The sequence below is a fragment of the Panthera tigris genome, chromosome B4, assembly GCF_018350195.1.
Source record: "Panthera tigris isolate Pti1 chromosome B4, P.tigris_Pti1_mat1.1, whole genome shotgun sequence".
Classification (NCBI taxonomy): Eukaryota; Metazoa; Chordata; class Mammalia; order Carnivora; family Felidae; genus Panthera; species Panthera tigris.
In genome coordinates, this window is record NC_056666.1 from 6,231,357 (window position 1) to 6,237,402 (window position 6,046).

General features: G+C 44.3%; 1 non-coding gene across 1 annotated transcript; it reads right to left on the bottom strand.

Annotated features, from left to right (window-relative positions):
- Positions 1–5,251: 5,251 nt before the first annotated feature.
- Positions 5,252–5,358, bottom strand: LOC122240604. Its single transcript, XR_006220384.1, has one exon. It is a non-coding gene; the product is annotated as a U6 spliceosomal RNA (small nuclear RNA).
- Positions 5,359–6,046: the final 688 nt, after the last annotated feature.

Genomic DNA, 6,046 nt, shown 5'->3' on the forward strand with positions numbered 1-6,046 from the left:
ACACGTAAGCTTTATCTGTAAGCATTTCTAGTTTCTTGGATTCCTAATGAGGACGGAGAGCTCTGAACTTCTAGCTCCGTCTGTTAAACAATTTCACACTCCTGTTCTCCCTTCCCGGAGGATGATCGCAAGGGAACACAAATGGGGCCTGAGGAATTCTTCCCTCGACAGCATATCCTAAGAACCATATGCTGCCCTCCGAGACTACACTCTGCTAGAACCCGGCACACGTTTGCAATGGCTTTAAGCCCCTGGGAGTGGCGCGTTGACTTAAAATGACAAACTTGGATCCTGAAGGATCTCAGTCAGATCCTTGCTTCTTCCCAGAAAGCCCCGCTTCCTGTTGGATGGCTCTCCCCGGGCTTTCTTCCTGGCACAGAGATGCAGGCAGTCGCTGGGGAAACATGTGTGAAATATTTCCCGTGATAACCAATTGTGTTGGCGAAAATGAGGGCCAGGGGAGGCCTTACTGATTAGGTGACATGTAGACAAAGAGCTGAAGGAATTGGAAGAAGGAACTCATGGAAATACCTAACTAAAAGAATGATGTAGGCTATAAAGCATCTTATAGTTTATGGTAATCATTTAGTTATATGCCCCGAGAGGAAACTCACTAACTCAGTTAGTAGGGTCTGCACAAAGGTTTGGGTTAAGGACCCATTTCTCTCTTCGGACCTGTTCAGGTTTGTCTCCAGCAGGTTTGAACATGCTCAGCCTTGTGATGATGATGATGATGATGGTGACTGATGATGAAGAAGACAGTTTGAGCTTCAAGCCAGGGTGTCCATGCCACGGAAAGGTTCTTAGGGGCACAAAGCAATGCCAGGCTTCCTAGACCCCAGGCAGGAGCAGGACGGCTGGCCCTAAATTGTGCCAGGGCATCCCTTGCAACTCTGCCTTATCGCTCAGAAAACCAAAAAGGGTTAATCCCACTTCCAACCCCTTTGGGTTTATATCCTGGAGACTGTTGGGGGAGGCTTTAAGGAAGGAGAAGGAGGGTCCGTAGGAATCAAGCTTTGCTGCACACGAGGAAATTCCTGGAGCTTCTAAGGCTTCAGGGCCAGGTTGGTCCCCACACTAATTAAAGCAGAATCTCTGAGGCTGAGACCCAGATATTAGGATTTTTCAAGTCTCTGCAAAAGAATCCAGAGGCTAGGAACAGTGGTGTGCTGGAGTCAACCCACACCAGCCCACAAGAGCGTATCACGTGTATCTCTTCCTGAGATAGGAGAAGGAACATAGCCGGCATCTGTCCTTCCTGGCACAGAGCTCCAAAAACTCTGGGAATTTTTTGAATAATAGGAGTAACTCTTGTTATTTATAACAAGCCCCTTGACAACATGCCTGAGTTTGTACTAATGAAATGACTCACAATGAGCCCTTCTATAGCTTCGAGGGAAGGGCTGGCCACACTAGAAAGACCAAGCATGGGCACAGAAGGTTGGAACTTTCAGCCACAACTCTGACGCTGGGAGAGGAAAGGGACTGGAGACTGAGTTCGGTCATGTGGCCAATGGTTTAATCCATCACGCCTATATATGAATCCCCATGTAAAAGTCTGGACCCTGAGGCAGGAACTTGAGACCCTACTAGAACTTGCCCTACATACCTGTTCATTTGGCTCTTCATTTGTGTCCTATATAATGAAATGGTAATCATTTCCTCAGGGGCGTCCTGAGTTCGGTGTGGCATTCGGACCCATTCTGAAACCTGAGGGGATTGTGGAAAGGCCTACGTTTGTAGTCAGCTAGGCAGAAGGGCAGGGGATGCCTGAAATTTGTGGCTAGTGGTTGAAGTCGCGACAGCCTTGCAAAGGAGTCTGCCCTTAACCTGCAGGGTGTGCACCAACAGGGAGGACATATCCTCCCTGTGTTTCTGAGAATTGGCTGCAAAAACTTGCCAGCACACCAGTTTTAGGGATCGGTAGCCTACCTCATTAGGGGCTAACGTACGAAATGCTGGAAAGAGCTGAGGAGGGTGTAGTCTTAACCACTGGGATTTCCGGTTTCACGTATACCCGTTGGGAAGACATGTGAGCGCGAGGCAACCCTTCCTTTCTCCAATCCCTCCATGCTCTCTCGCCTCCCTGTGAGTCATGCCCGACCTATTTATTACCCTGTCCCCTAGGCAGAATTCTACTTAAGAAGACAGTCCTGCCACATAAGCCATAACTACTTGTCCATGCCAGCTTCTCGTGTGGCTTTCTTTTTCCTTCTGAATCATTCGGTTTCTTGTAGGTCTCTACAAGTGGATGGGTCCCGTTCACATCTTTGCCTCGGCTTGACTCAAATTCCTGGCTGGGAACTCAGAGAGATGTACTCTCCCTTAAGACTGTAGCAACTTCGCTTAAACGTTAGATGCTTTCTGAGATTATTCATCCACCAGTGCGATTCCTACCAAGAACCCCCCTTTTCCCTTCTCTGCCCACTCCTCTTTACGCTTTGCTCTAATTTGCTTGCTCTTTCTTCCTTCCTGCCCCATAATTCACGCCAGAGCAGGAACACACACACGTTGTCCAGGAAATCACTGTTTGGGAAACCTCTGACCCTTTTCACATCCAGTTTTTCACCAGTCATTTAAAACAGAGGTTCACTTGTGCCCCGGCCATTCGAATGTAGGATTAAGTCGCATTCTTAAGGGATAAGGTTGAAATCGTGTGCGATATGTTGCAGGAATTGGCACGCCTAAAGAAACAAATCACACTAAGGCTTAAATTGGAGTTTTGAAAGTGGGAAAATCAGGAACAAGAGTTAGCAGACATGGAGGCTTAGAAATTCGGTTCGAGATAAAAGGGGACTTCGGGGGATGGCCCGCTTACACACGCGCGCACGGACCCCTTCTTTGTGACCGCTCATGTTGAGACTAAACTAAACCTGGGACGGAATGGTCTCAGCTTAAGTCTTAAAAATTTACTCAATATTCAATGTGGTCCTAGAGGTTGTACCTTCTCTCTCTTCTGTCTCTTCCCTCTCTACTGTGACATTAAATTAAGGTTAGTCTCAACCAGCCCTGTTGAACACAACTTTTTGTGGTGACAGAATAATAATCTGTGTTGTCCAATCAGCAGTCGCTAGCAAGTATGTGAAATATGACTAGTGCGACTGTATTTTAACTTTGCTTAATTAATTTATATAGACCTATGTAGCTAATGGTTGCCATATTGGATACCTCGGGTGTAGAAAAACACGCTCAAACAGGGATTTGAGGGACAAAGTGTGTGAGGTGTCACATTTCAGCTTGCTGGGGTTGCCATAACAAAGTATCACAAACGGTGTGGTTTAAACAAAAGAAATTTACCTTCTCATAGTTTTTTTTATTTGTTTTAGCGTGTATGTATTTTTGAGAGACAGAGAGAGAGACAGAGCACAGGCAGGCAAGGGGCAGAGAGAGAGGGAGACACAGAATCTGAAGGCTCCAGGCTCCAGGCTGTCAGCACAGAGACCAACACGGGGCTCGAACCCATGAACTGTGAGATCACGACCTGAGCCAAAGTCAGAGGCTCAACTGACCGAGTCACCCAAGTGTCCACCTTCTCACAGTTTTAAAGTCTAGAAGTCTGAGATCAAGGTGTTGCCAGGATTGGTTCCTTCCAAGGGTTGTGAGGGAAGGGTCTGTTTCAAGGCTCTTCTTGGCTTCTAGATGGTCATCTTCTCCTTGTGTTTTCACTTTGTACATGTCTGGATCCAGAGGAATCCTCTTATAAGGACACCAGTCATATTGGATTAGGGTCCACCTTAATGACCTCATTTTAACTTAATTACCTCTGTAAAGACACTATCTCCAAATATGGTCACATGTGAAGCACGGGGGATAGATTTCAATATGTAAATTGGGGGACGGGGGTGGGGCAGAGACACAGTTCAACACATAGTAGCATCTTCATTGACTTCTTGTGGGTCTTCTCTCCAGTTATAAAATAAGATGAACAGAGCCCGCTCTCCCTCTTGCTTAGGTTAAAATGAAATTTATAGACGAAACAATTTTCTGTCATTAAAATTTCTTGACGGAGGCAGTCTGATAAACTTATTACTGTTTGGCTAAGCTTGTTCCCAATTTCTCCTAAGGGTTCCCATAAGAAAAGATCCATGTGAAATATGTGGAGATTAAACCACACACTCCCGCACAGCCAATGGATTAAAGAATAAATCAAAAGAGAAATTTGAAAATATCTTGCAACAAATAAAAACAGGAGCACAACATCTCAGACCTGATGAGATGTAGTAAAACCAGTTCTAAGAGGGAAGCGTATAGTGATAAACACCTACATTAAGAAAAAAGAGGGCACCTGGGTGGCTCACTCAGTCAAGCGTCTGATTCCAGCTCAGGTCACGATCTCGCGGTTTGTGGGTTCAAGCCCCGCATCGGGCTCTGTGCTGACAGCACGGAGCCTCGAGCCTGCTTCGGATTCTGTGTCTCCCTCTGTCTGCCCCTCCCCTGCTCGTGCTCTGTCTCTCTGTCTCTCTATCTCTCTGTCTCTCTTTCTCTCTCTCTCAAAAATAAAGATAAATTTTTTTTAAAAAATGAAAGAGAAAAAAGAGAGATCTCAAAAAAACAACCTAACTTGACCATCAAGGAACGAGTAAAAGGCAAATAACTTAAGCCCAAAGTTAGCAGAAGGAAGGAAATAACAAAGATCAGAGTGGAAATTAATGACACAGAGATTAGAGGTTAGAAAGACAATGGAAAAGATCAATGAAACAAAAAATTTGCTTGCTGGAAAGATAAAGTTGACAAACCTTCAGTTAAACTAAGATAAAAGAGAGAAGACTTATAAAATAAAAAATGAAAGTTACAACTGATAACACAGAAATACTAAGGAACAACTAAGCAACAACTATGAACAAGTATATGCTGTGCCAATAAGACGACCTAGAATGAGTAGGTAAATTCTTGGAAACACATACCCTACCAAGACTAAATTATGAAGAAATAGAAAGTCTGAACGAACCAATAACAAGTACAGATATTAAATCAAAAACTGATTGGACAGGGGCACCTGGGTGTCTCAGTCAGTTAAGCATCCAACTCTTGATTTTGGCTCAGGTCATGATTTCATGGCTAGGAGATCAAGCCCTGTGTCAGGCTCAGTGCTGGGCATGGAGACTGCTTAAGATTCTCTCCCTCCCTCTGCCCCTTCCCCACTTCCTCTCTCTCTCTCTCTCTATCTCTTTCTCTCTCTCTCTCTTTCTCTCTCCCTCTCTCAACAATTAATAAATAAACATTAGAAAAACACTTCGTAAAAATATTTTTTTTTTATATGGAACGCTTCACGAATTTGCGTGTCATCCTTGCTCAGGGGCCATGCTAATCTTCTCTGTATCGTTCCAATTTTAGTATATGTGCTGCCGAAGCAAGCACCGTAAAAATATTTTAAAAATGTGATAGATACAGATAGGAAAATCATGATAGATAGATAGATAGATATAAATATGCACAAAATGGAATAACACTCAGCCTTAAAAAAGAAGGAAATCCTGTCATTTGTGATAATATGGACGAAACTGGAGGGCATTGTGCTAAACAAAATAAGCCAGACAGAGAAAGACAAAGACTGCATGTATCACCTATATGTGGAATCTTAAAACAAACAAACAAACAAACAAACAAAGTCAAACTCATAGAAATAAAGAATAGAGGGGCGCCCAGGTGGCTTAGTCAGTGAAGCGTCTGACTTTGGCTCAGGTCATAATCTTACAGTTCGTGGGTTCGAGCCCCGCGTCAGGCTCTGTGCTGACCGCTCAGAGCCTGGAGCCTGCTTCTGATTCTGTCTCCTTCTCTCTTGCCCTCCCCCGCTCATGCTCTGTCTCTCAAAAATAAAGAAACGTAAAAAAATATTTAAAAAAAAAAGTATAGAAATGTGGCTGCCCGGAGCTGGGGGTTGAGGGAAAAGGGGACATGTTGGGAAATGGGTACAAACTGTCGGTTACACAATGAGTAAAGTCTGAGCATCTAATGTATAACATGGTGGCCATAGTTGACGACACTCTATTTTATAAGTGAAATGTGCTCAGAGAGGAGAGTTTACGTGTTCTCACGCACACAAAAA